Raw genomic sequence first — 12,332 nt, 5'->3', positions numbered from 1 at the left:
ATTTACTTGGGACTATTTAACTTGGGGGGTGGGTGGGTACAGCCAACATGGAGGCACACACATAGCTCTGTTACAAGGATCTGAGCTATGCGGTCTTTTGGGTGTGGCAGGCCTGGGACTATTTTACCTGGACTACTTTACCTGAGACTATTTAAACCGCACCCAAAAAGCAGGACATGCTTTGTGTTATTCTGCTGTGGGCAGCGTATAGCTCACCGTGTCCAGTTCTTTGATGCCAGCTTACCTGAAACCAAGGACCTGCAGAGAGAAAGAACACTACGAAACTTACCTGGAACAGTAATCCTGTCTTCAATCCATCGCCGACTTCAGTTCCACTCACCTGAAGGTACGAACTCCATCATCCGGCACCGCATGCATCCTGGAATACCATAACCTGGAAAGAGGAGAACGAAAGACAGCATTAGTAAGCGTTTACTCACGTTTCCTCCCGAATGAAGAAAGCCACACAATTCTTACCTGGTTAGTCAGCTCCTGGTCAGTATCATTGCTGGAACATTACGGCGCTCGGCAAGGAACATCGCAACCTGCAAGGAGAGAAAAGACACAGGTTAGCAATATAAAAGGCGATACATCGCTGCACATCACGCATTACTCACAGGACAGCATCGCGCACACCGCACCGCTCTTTTGCCTACCGGCCCATGCTAATCTTCAAACTGCATGATAACACCAAAATACCTTTCCATACCTAAAAGGAAAGAAGCAAGACATTATTCGAACTAAAAGGAACATAAGAACTGCATATAAAGACTGTAAAGCAGTAAACCTACGGTGTCGCAGCAGGCCTGGATTTCCACAGGGGGGCTTGCACCAGTGAAGTAACTTGGTTGCTGCTCGCCCCCCACATCTACGTGCCCCTGCCACGAGGAGCATGGCGGAGAATCCACCTTTTATAATAAGGTGAGGAGCGGGCCCAAGGGGGAGGAAGGAGTTGAGGCCAAGGGAGGTGGGAAAACATAAAGACAATCTGGTATTGAATCCAGCTCTTCTATATTGCAGACCCATCTTTAACCAGAGGCCTTACCAAGGGACCGGGAGAGGGTTCGAGAGTGCAAATCATCCAACCAAGGCTGGGTGGCGTCCCCGTGGATACCAGGTGAGCGTAACATGTGCACTGAAATCCTGCCTCCCTTGAAGAAAACATTTGGTGGTAAGAGTTCTCACAGACCACACAAACACAATGTTTTAGCTGAGGAAACAAGGCGGAATGCGGTCAAACACCCTGTCCCAAGAAGCGCAGACCATTTGGCACTGGGCCATTCGAGACAATATTCTGCTCCAAGTTTTTTACCTCCCTGGGATACAAAACAAAAGCAGATACACTCAACAGGGATTTGGTACAGTCCCACAAATGGCAACTATACAACAGCCAGATATCCTAAATCTTCTCGACGTTGGGCCATCCTCCTCTGGCCCTGTTCACCACTCGGAGCAACAAACGGTACAAGAAATGTGTGAGTAGGGTTCTTCATCCCGACTCATGGGGACAATACAGATGATATGCAAATATCACTGCAGGATCATTCTGACCGCCCCGTACTGGCCCAGACAGACCTGGTTCTCAGACCTCCAACTTGCAGCAGACAATCTAATCCATCTAGGATCTCGCGTCAATCTTCTGTCGCAAAACAACGGGGTGATTCTGCACCACGACCCAGACTCACTCATATTAACAGTGTGGCTCCTGACCACTCTGAATTTAGCCAGGGCTTCGTCCACTAACATTCCCTACAACCAGAAATGGAAAAGGTTCTGTAAATGGTGTGCACAGCAGTCCAACCTGCAACCACTGTCCATAAAACCTCAACTAGTTCTTCCCTACCTTTTGAAATTGGCACAAGGTCTAGCGATCTCTACAGAGGCTGTCTACTCAAACACATCTTAAAAGGCCATTTTCGTACTTTTTCTCCAAAGAAAAAGATTCCACCGGTATGGAGCCTGAATCTGGTCCTAGACCGTTTTATGAAAACTCCTTTCGAACTTCTATCAACAGTGCACATCAAGATTGTGATCTGGAAGGTGGCATTCTTAATAGCCATTACATCCTCTCGACGAGTTTCAGAGCTACAAGCTCTAGTAGTAGATCCTCCATATGTCCGATTTGCAAAAGACAGGGTGATACTTTCCTCAAATCCTCACTTCATCCCTGAAGTGCCATCAGAGTTTCACAAGAATGCAACCATAACTCTGCCTACATTCTTTCAAAACGCCACCTCACCAGCAGAGAAAGCCCTACATTCACTGGACGTGAAAAGGGCACTAAAATATTATTTAGACCACACAAAGTCATTTAGATCAGCTAAACCGCTTTTTGTCGCCTTTGGCCATCCAACAAGGGAAAATCCATTTCAAAACAGGGCATCGCAAGATGGATTTCATCCACAATCTCATTCTGCCAGACGAAGGCCAACAGGCCTCTGCAAACTGTGGCTAGAGTGCATTCTACAAGGGCTACGGCTGCCTTTGCAGCTCTCTGGTCCGGAGTGCCCATCAAAGACATTTGCTAGGCGGCAGCATGGGCAGTGCCTCAAATTTTTACCAGAAACTACTGCTTGCAACAGCACGCTGAAGACGTGCAAATGGGACGAGCAGTCCTTCGACTGTTCCAGTAAGGTAAGCCCTGCATCTTCCGGGGTATTGTTTCTTATACTTATGTATATCTACTTACTTGCAAATTGTCCGCGCTAATGCGAGAAGTATCTAATTTCTGTTTACCCGTTTTATCTCCTCCTAATATGTATACTGCTATAACAAATGTTCACAGCTTGTGAATCCATGAAAGATCCAATGCTGGAGAAGGGAGTCGTTTTTTTACCTGTAGCTCCATTTCTCCAGCGTTGGTCTCTTTCATGGATTCACATGCATCCTCCAACCTACCCCCCTGCAGGCACACATCCTCTAAAGGGGGATATCCTCCAGCTGGAGTGGTGAAAATCTGAAAAGAAGTTGTTGGAGCTGAGCTATACACTAGACATCCTATTGGTGAGGACCAAAAGCACCCACAAGGACATTGATGGGACACTCGGTGTCAAGTTTTTCCATAGGAAAATTACTAAGTCAAAGTGACCGGGGACTCCCAGCCTGAAGACGAGGACTATTGATAGCATGTGAATCCATGAAAACTACTCCCTTACCTGGCTTTTCTAATTCTGGAGCACTTTTTTTAAACCGGTCTTGATTTTTAGAGGTCAGTAAACACTTCTGCTTTACTTCCCTTGCCTGTTTTGCTAATTTCTATGGGGGAAAAGACGAGTCCCTAAGACTTTCAGTGCTGAAAGACTTTTGGAATTATTGTATTTTTTATAATTGCACACACAACCTTACAGTGAAGTGCAATTAGGATACTTTGTATCTGAACATTTCACCTGACCACTTTTTGGTTACTTTGACGTTGTGCTTAAACGCTGGTGGCAGCTGTGATTCTACCATTTTTGTGATCTCGTGCACTTTTCTATTTACAGCGAATGGCTACTAAAGGTAGCTAGCACCTAAAATGGCTGTGCCATAAGATTTTTCCTTGTCCTTTGGTTATCTAGTGGTAATGCATTTCCTGGTGAAATCTGCTGCTTTCGCAGGCAAGTGAGCTTGGTGTGTGTGAGCCAGAGGAGGGGGCTGGGACTGTCTGGTCCCAGTTCTTCCTAAATCCCCCACCTCACACCCCCTGCAGGCGGTGTTAAGACATCTCTGAGTATTCCTTCACACAAAAACCACCACCATTTCCTGGTACTGCTACCTAGTCTATGCACAGCATGTGATTCTAAGCAGATTCTCAAGCATCAGAAGATATGCATTACTCGCTGTAATCCTATTTCTTGTGTTTGCATCGGCTTACATGTGCTGACCCTTCCTCCCATCTTAGAGCTGTAGGAACATATAAATCTTACACCTTCCTTTGTTCTGTACTCACTCATGCTTTCTCTTCAGGCTCCCTCATGGTAGAACAAAAACAACCGGGGGTCGGGGGGGGACCTCGGTGCGTGAAAGATCTTGGGTACACTATTTTTCACGTTAGGGATGGTGTAACAGACCTGCCCATGTCGATGTCCCTTTTTGATCTTCCAAAAAAAGATGCGATACTCTGCAATTAACACTTGATTACGGACTATATGCACAGCATGTGAATCTAAGGAGATACAAGCATCACAAATAAGACCAAAGTCATACAAATCAGCGTACATCAAACGCCTCCTATAAGATTAGACATTACAGATGACCCTACCAACTGCAGACGCATCAAACCTACCAAACCGAAAGAACTTGCAGTCCACCATTTACATCAACACTTAAAGATATCACCTGCAGTGTACCACAATGTTACAGCCTCTCCCTACTCCTTTTCAACATGGCACGCCTACATGAAGCTCATTCAAACCCATGGACTGACAGCCTACCACTATGCAGACGGTGCCCAACTCGTCTTTAAGATGACTGACAATACCCACAATAAATGACTCACTGACTTAAACACCTGTATAGCAAACCACCTCAAATTAAACCCAACCAAAGCAGTCCAACAAAGACATCCCTCGCCTGGCCCCCGAGCATGGGAACCCAACCGGAGACGTCAACAGTGATAAAAATAAGATCTGGAAATTCTCATGGACAACTGTCTCATCTTGGAACCACAAGTCAATAGCAAAAAAAGTTTCTTCCTCAAGCGATTAATAAGAATGATAATCCCTTACCTCTATTTCATACTCTGAACTCCTTGGTATTACCTAGCATAAAAGCCTCTACCTAGGAATGCCTGTAAGCCTCCTCAAAAAAACTACGTGTCCAAAATACTGTAGCAAGACTACTCCTGAGACTTGATAGAAGAGACATCACACCGGCCCTAAAGTCTACATGGACTGCCAGTAAAGCAACATATCAACTTCAAAGCCCTATACATTGCCCATAAATCATTGCAAGAAGAGACTTGAGATCTAGCACCAACCTTCAAATAGAAGCAAGACATTACGAGAAACTTTGCAGGAACCACCTTTTCCCATCTGATAGTCAAACTATTGATTCCAAAGGAAATGAGAAAGATGGAAGACAACTTAACATTCAGGAAACTAAAAACCTAGCTATTCAGATCGCCTATATAAATGTAGACCAACTGTACAACAGCACCCTCACAAGCGGGCTACTCGACCCCGTACAATACTTGCTGCTACAAACCATAAGCCAGAAACAAGGGATAAATACAGAATTAAATAATTAACATGGCTACAAAAGTTCAGCAATCACCCAAAACCCACTGATCACTTATCTCTTTCACACAACCCACACTTCTACCCTACAACACACACTAGACTAGTGAATCAACCCACCAAAACACTCAAGCATTGTACACCACCGTTCCAGACACCATAAGGCCATTGCACAAAACAAAGCACACTCAGAAATCTCACAAGCAGACACCAGTTCCTCCTGGTTCTGCACGCATGAACATATCAGCACAACGTCTATCCTATCCCTCTCTCCTTACCAACCCAACCCACTTTTCTTTACAGATCCATGTGAGCGCCTTGAGACCATGAAAATGACACTGGTGCATTGTATAAATCAACTTAAAATAGCTGTGCCTACAGTTAACACATTTTTTTAAAATGTGAAAGTCTACCGATTGGTTGGCGACATGTAAACCTTACGAATATGGAACCGCTATGAAGTCAAAAATACAATTACAGGTATGTAACATGTTTATTAATACACACTATAGTAATTGCTGTAGTCTTAGTCATTACGACCCTTCAACAGTATGATCCATTATTGTAAAATTGCTTCCTCATGTTATCGTAGAAAATTAAACATAACTCGCATGAGCTAGAAAGTTCAGACCCACTGTTCAAGACTAGCGCGCTTCAAAGCACTCTCCTGAAGTGCTTCTGGTAACTGCTATGGTAGTGTCCCATGAGAAGATATCCCATTCATAGGACTGATGGTGCTAAAGTACTAAGAATGCAGCAATTACGTCATTATGTACCTAGTTTCTTGTACACACGCTGGATTACCTTTATAATACTTCATATCAAAAACTGACTGCATAGCCTTCTATTTTCATTTGACTTGTCTTTTGTTTCTTTCTGCAGGTGTCCTATCTATGATTTTGAATTCACCGGTCTGGCACGACACAGAGCATCGTCAGTGAACCAACCTAGCTTGAGTGTGCTTACAGTCAAGGCTGGGGCGAAGGAGGAACTTGTTTTGAGGATTAAATGTGCTGAGAGACTGGCACAGACACTTATCTGCCTTGAAGATTGTATGTTTGAACATTTAAGAACGATGTTAATGAGGAGACCCACTTCTGTTTTTGTAAAGCACTCATTTGGATTCCCCCCCCCCCCCGCCAGTCCTCTTTGCTTTTGTATTGTAGAATTTAATTGTGCCCTTTACCTGTTTCAGTTGATTTTTTGTTTTCCCCATCAGATTGTGTTATTAATTAAAAAAGGAGAATGAATGCGAAGGTCCTACCTTGTAAAACTGATTATCAATTTATCAGATTTGTTTGGTAGGATCCCTCATTTTTTATGACTTTCATTTTGAATGAAATACCTCTGAGAAATCGTGCAAACTGATACTGCAGTACTTCTGTGCACGCCGCTGGCACATAAACACTTTAAAAAAAAACATTGTTTTTATATAGCAGCCAACTAAATTAGGCTTTTTTTCTTCTCTTTAAGTATCACTTTTTACAAGATATTTGAGGTGAGTAATTCTGTTTTGATTAACACAATTTCAGTATTGTCTTTCCTGTAGGGTAGACAAAGCTGGGATTACCAGTGTTATTTTGCTGAATTATGGGTGGACCTATAAAAAATGTTTTTGCTCAGTGGACTGTATTCACCTCAGTTCCAGTGCATGTTTTCCTGAAAGCAACATATTGCAGTAAATTAAACCTAATCCAATGAATAATGTGAGTTACAGCGTGCAGCCAAAGTAGTTTTCTATCAATTTTCCAGGGTGCTGCTTGAGTACTTGATAACCAATGGAACCATTACATGTAGCGTGTTCTACATTAAAAAAAAAAGAAAAGTTACTGTTTAACGTGTTTGCTTTTGGTTCTGGCTGCTGCTATTGCTGAGGTGTTCAATGTATTTTTGCCATTCTTAAGAGTAGCATACATTTCTCACATGCACATTACTTAAATCTGATCTGGTTATACTCTTTAACCATGCAGTATGTTTTTACACATGAATTTGTCCTGCACTGTTTTGTGACCGAAATGCAGAAAAAGCTTCAATGAGCCTGGACTGTGTACGCCTACAGCCAAAACTATCAAGGATCTTTGCTGAACATGTACATATTTTACCATTTAATTTTTTTATACCTGGTTGCTTGCATCACTTTCTAGGGGACATTGACATGCTCTACTAATATTTTTGGGGAAAGTCTTCGTGTATACGGATACAAAACCTCTGGTAATTTTATGCGAGATTGTTGAAATATATGCCCATCAAATTAATTCCATTACCTATTTTTTCATTGTAGCTTGTGTCCCTTAGTTCTAAATAAAGTTAGTCTAAAAATGCAGCTCACCATCTGTGTATGTAATTTGGATCAGGGGTGTGGGGCAATTTGTCAAATAGTCTTTATTTTCAGTAAAGCACCTCTGAGCGTTCTGTTGTCTGTAGGAACAATCCTAGCAGGAGGAGTTGCTAGAAAGGCAGCTGAGTAATCCAAACACTTGGTGCTGCATGTGGCTGTACAAATAGTAGATGCTGCTTGGGGACATAGGAACCCTAGGATGGCCAGGTGGTTTTCCAGACCCACACCCTTCGGTAGAGAAACTGGGTTGACCTGCTACTCGATATCTAGTATTTTGCCGTGGATGATGACACGGTGAATGCCTAAATGTTGGAGGGTGGGGCCGGGGGGAGGTTTAGACTCAGGGAAAGACACTCAATCTTTTAAATGACAAAAGGGGTCAATATCTAGCAAACTCTACGTCAGAAAATCACTCGGAGGGGAGTCCCGAGTGAGGTTGTTGAAAGTCACATCAACGTAATGTAGTGACTGCTATGATGATATCCTGAGTGTTCCAGAACAGGCCCAGATGGTCATAGGCATTGGGAGAACCACCCTGGTTTTGTATTTTATGTATTTGCAGAGCGCATTCTTGTGATGTCATCCTACTCAACTGGATCTCTTCTCTACCCTTAATAGGACTGTGATGTTGAGAGACATCCAGTACAAAGAGCATTGTTGCACTTCTGACCAGTCCCACGCCCTGTTACTGTTTAGTTGATCCTACCTAGAGTTCCTTTGTCTTCATTTGGTTCTCTTTGGAGAGGTGCTGTGAAAAGCAGTTTTAAATGCGCTATTGTGCCTTTGGGTGTAAATTGTCCAAGACAAGGGGTTTGAAGCTAGATGGGCATTAATTGGCTTCTAATTATGTAGCTCTAGCAAAGTCTCCACTATAGCTAAGGTTACATTGCATGTTCTATGTTGCAATCGAAAAGTGCTTTTCCCCTATTACTTTTGTATCTGTAGATGGATCTTCACCAAATTTAGCAAGCTGCGGAACCTGCCGATCTGAGCATGCCAAATTTGTTAAGAATTCATGCATCCATTCAAAAGTTAAAAGCTGTTCACACTTTCTTATAATGAAAATCTCATAGAGAAATGGACACGTTTATAACCAGATTACTAAAAAATTAGCCTCTTTTGATGTTCGAGATTTCTGGTACACACACACTTTAGTGTGACATTGTTTATGCTTCAACCAAACGCTAGATAATTGATTTGTAAATACATTACAATTTGCATATGTTTTCCGCCATTCAAACTTTAAGAAAAATATAATTCCAAGCAAAAACAGGCTGGCTGGCCTTCATTCTTGATCATGGGGAATCTTGAGCGCTCTGCTAGTAGTTGGGTGGAGAAGTGCAGACGGGTGATGCAGCTCTTCTGTTGGTGTGCTCATGTTTGAAGGATTTTCCACTAGGAATCAAAACTGGTTTTTCTGCAGCTGCAAAGAAATCAGCAGTCACCTGCTGCTTCCAATAAACTGAGTGTTTGGATATTTGTTTTTGGTTTTGGTGCCTTTCAGCACTGGCTCGTCCTTTCTAGCTAAGACTACAACTCTAGCTGTGGATAACTCTGAACTCTAGTGGGCACATATGGAACAGTAAGAGCCCTACCGTGTTAAAGTCTGCAAGTTTTAGGAAATATTTTCTTCTGAAATTTTTCCTTCAGCTTCACTTCCCTTTCCTCACATGTCTAATCAGTCCTTCAGACTATCAGCAGTGGGAAGCTGTTTCCTTTTTGTATTCTTGTAATGTCAACATTGCACACATCATCATACAATGCAGTGCAATGGGGATACTTTTGCATAACCCTAGCTTATTACAGAGAGAGGAGTCAGGAAGGTCTTTATACAGTCATGCACTTGCCTGGGAAAGCTGCTGCTTTCGCAGGCTAGTGTGCCTTTGTGTGTGGCCCAGGAAGGGGTCTGAGACTGTCTATCCCCACGCTGCATTCTTGGTGCCAAAAAGTCTGCTTCTGGGGCAGAAGTGAAATTAGTAGTTTTTCCTAATTGGACAACTACTGGCAGTTTGAATGGTGCAGATTCTTACCATTGGAGAGCTTTTGACTGCTGCAGGTATTTTTCAGATCTATGTTGGCGCAAAGAATCCCTCGCAGACTAGCAGACCGCTGAAGATCTGAAAACTGCTCCTGAGGTGGCCCAGAATTCAGACCAGTGTCCAACCTGGTGAAGCCTTGCTCCTCTTCCTGATCTCTAAAGACCCTGAGCAGTGCTTCAGACCTTGAGCTAGTGGGACCGACTAGTCTTGACTCCTTCTCCATGATCTAGCCCTTCAGAAGTGTCCCATGGACTGCCCGGTGGGCTACCTCACCAGAAGCATTGCTGTTCTGTGTTCTATCCTGGAAATTTGCTGGTGTCAGTTCTTGCCACAAGTCGTCTTCGCCCTGAAATCCAGCTTCCTTTCTTCAAGGGCAATTTTCCTGGAGAAGCTGCTGTGATTGTGAGGTGTCAGTGCCTGCAAACCGTGATCATCGCTGGAACTCTCCTTGCTCTGGAGGGACAAGTGAACTAGTGTCTTGTTCTCATGAGTAGAATTGCTCGGGAGCTGCTTCTGGCCCTGCAGACTTCCTGTCCCCATCCACTTGCTCCTGGAGTCCAATCCAGAGGTTTACATTTTTTGCAACGCTGTTTCAGCACCTCTGGAAGGGGGGGCGTTTGTAATGGAATAACATCACCTCACTTCTTCACCGGAGGCCTTAAAATCCTCTGCAAATGACTTAGACTGGAACCAACTCTAACTGTCCACTCAGTGATTTTTCCAGACCGATCTACTTCTGTATTGAACAATAGGTGCCTATAGTTCTCCTGTAGTTAACACTTTAAGGAGTGATTGGAAGTATGTCTCCTATGCAGAAATTCTCTCTTCCCAGCCTTCCTAAGTAACACTATGTGAAACCTTTACCTTACACGTGTTTCCTTTAAAACAACAATTTTATTAAGAGGTCTTGACGGTAAGTAACTCCTGATGATCTTTTTGGAATATTGAGAGAAGCTCGTTTCTTGTTGCATTTTTAGTTTGCTCACAATGGGCTCTTCTGTAGTATTTGTATTTATAACATTTGTACTCCTCCATACTATGAGTTCCGCAGAGTCTGGACAGTACCAGAGCCAGAACAAGCCCAATTGAGCTTCCCTCTTAAGAATTGAAATAGCCGTGGCAGGCCATGTGCACGTAGTACAAGCACCTCTTATTCACCGCCTCCCGCGCTCCTTCATCTGCCTTTCTCTGCATTGGACTGGCTGGATGCACCACTCCCTCTTTTTTATATTTTATTCAATGCGTCCCTATGGCAATTTGTGTTTTTTTCTTTAATTTTATTTCTCCACCCCACCAACTCTTCCTGCAGTTTATGCCATGTGCCCAACATCGAAGACCAGCTTCAATCGCTGACCCTCACCGCGTCTGTCTGTGGTGTTTGGGGTCGGGCCACAAAGTCTACTACTGTGGCTCATGTCAATCGACTGTGAAGGCCTTGCGGGAATGGAAGTGAAAACTTGATGCAGGTAAGCCCTCTGTAACGCTCACCTGATTCCCGCAGAGGCGCCGGTCTTGACTGGGTGAATGCCGTATCTTCAAAGGTGATGTGTAACACACGGTTGGCTCTTTGGGCTAGACCTCTGTGCACTGTATGTCTGACTCGAAGAGTAAGATGTCTGCAGATAGAAAATATGGGATTAATGAACTGGGGTTATTGGGTGCCTCTCTCCTCTTCCCTTTCTCTTCTCCTGTAGAACCCCAAAGGTTAACACCCTCACCTTAGGTAAGTGAACGCCGGGCTCTCCATCTGCCTCGGGGCAGGGTGCCGTAACCAGTTTCTTCACTGGATAAGGGTGCAGGCCTCTTGACCTCAGAGGACTGCTGTCCGTCGTTAACTGCACGAACGGTAAGGTCTGGGCACTTCAAATGTCTTAAAAGTCTTTTGTAATATCTCTTGTTGGGTTCCGGCGATGGCGGATGGCGGGCTGATGAGAGTTGAGGATCGAACCCGCGTGAGGAATAGAAGCGCCTGGAAGCACGTAAGTAAGCGCTTGTAGCCTGCTTCACGATGCGCACTAACTGTCCCTTTTATCTTGCAGGTACAAGTTCGGAGCTTTAGAGAAGCTGAAGGGTGCTGGAATACCCACTGGATTCGGCGTGGGAAGGAGTAATGGCACGTGAGTAATAAAGTTGCCCAATGTCTTTAAATGCACCTTCTTTTGTCTTTCAGATGCGGGATGCAGTGCCGAAGGCCTCTGGAGCGTGCGAAGGGCTGGTAAGCTTTTGTCTTTCAGATGCCGGAATGCAGTGCGAAGACCTCCGGAGCATGCGAAAAGTAGGTAAGCCTTTGCTTTCAGATGCCGGAATGCAGCGCGAGGCGTTGGTAACAGCCGATGGACCAGGTAAGAGATGCGCTGCCACTGAAGACCGTAGTGCTAACCTGTTCTTTCTTTGTCTTTACAGGTGCTGCTGAAGACTGGATTCTAGGATGGTAAGCCTTTGTTCCCTTAGGCCCAGGAACAGAAGCAGAAGACACAATGAGCGTTCTGCTGCAGAGAATGCAGAATAACGCAAAGCAAGATTCATCCATCGGGTGTGGTTTAAATAGCCTCCTGTAGTGCTTAGGTGTCTCCTTCCACAGCCACGCCTAGGTAAGAAAAGAGTTCCTGCTTTCCAGAAGAGTTCCAGTGTTCTGAACCTAGGGAGTGGCTCCTGCCCCACCCAACAGGAAAAGTAGTCCCAAACAGAAGAGGATCAGGGGTTCAACTTGCAGGTAAGTAAGCAGCATGGTCTGCTGCA

The 12,332-nt window shown here is 44.2% G+C and overlaps 1 protein-coding gene across 8 annotated transcripts in view; it reads left to right on the top strand.

Annotated features, from left to right (window-relative positions):
* MBD3 (methyl-CpG binding domain protein 3) overlaps positions 1-7,539 on the top strand; it is a 394,240-nt gene extending 386,701 nt beyond the window's left edge. For 4 of the 8 annotated variants that reach the window (XM_069649480.1, XM_069649475.1, XM_069649482.1 and 1 more), the window contains one exon: positions 6,099-7,045. The gene's annotated coding sequence lies outside the window, so the exon portion shown is untranslated. Of the gene's footprint in view, positions 1-6,098 lie in introns of all 8 variants that reach the window. The other 4 variants (XM_069649478.1, XM_069649476.1, XM_069649479.1 and 1 more) reach the window with 2 other exon arrangements.
* Positions 7,540-12,332: the final 4,793 nt, after the last annotated feature.

The sequence above is a fragment of the Ambystoma mexicanum genome, chromosome 1p, assembly GCF_040938575.1.
Source record: "Ambystoma mexicanum isolate Mex_15411 chromosome 1p, UKY_AmexF1_1, whole genome shotgun sequence".
NCBI classification, from domain to species: Eukaryota; Metazoa; Chordata; class Amphibia; order Caudata; family Ambystomatidae; genus Ambystoma; species Ambystoma mexicanum.
The sequence above is the reverse complement of the archived record's forward strand: the minus strand, read 5'-3'. Positions and strand labels throughout refer to the sequence as shown.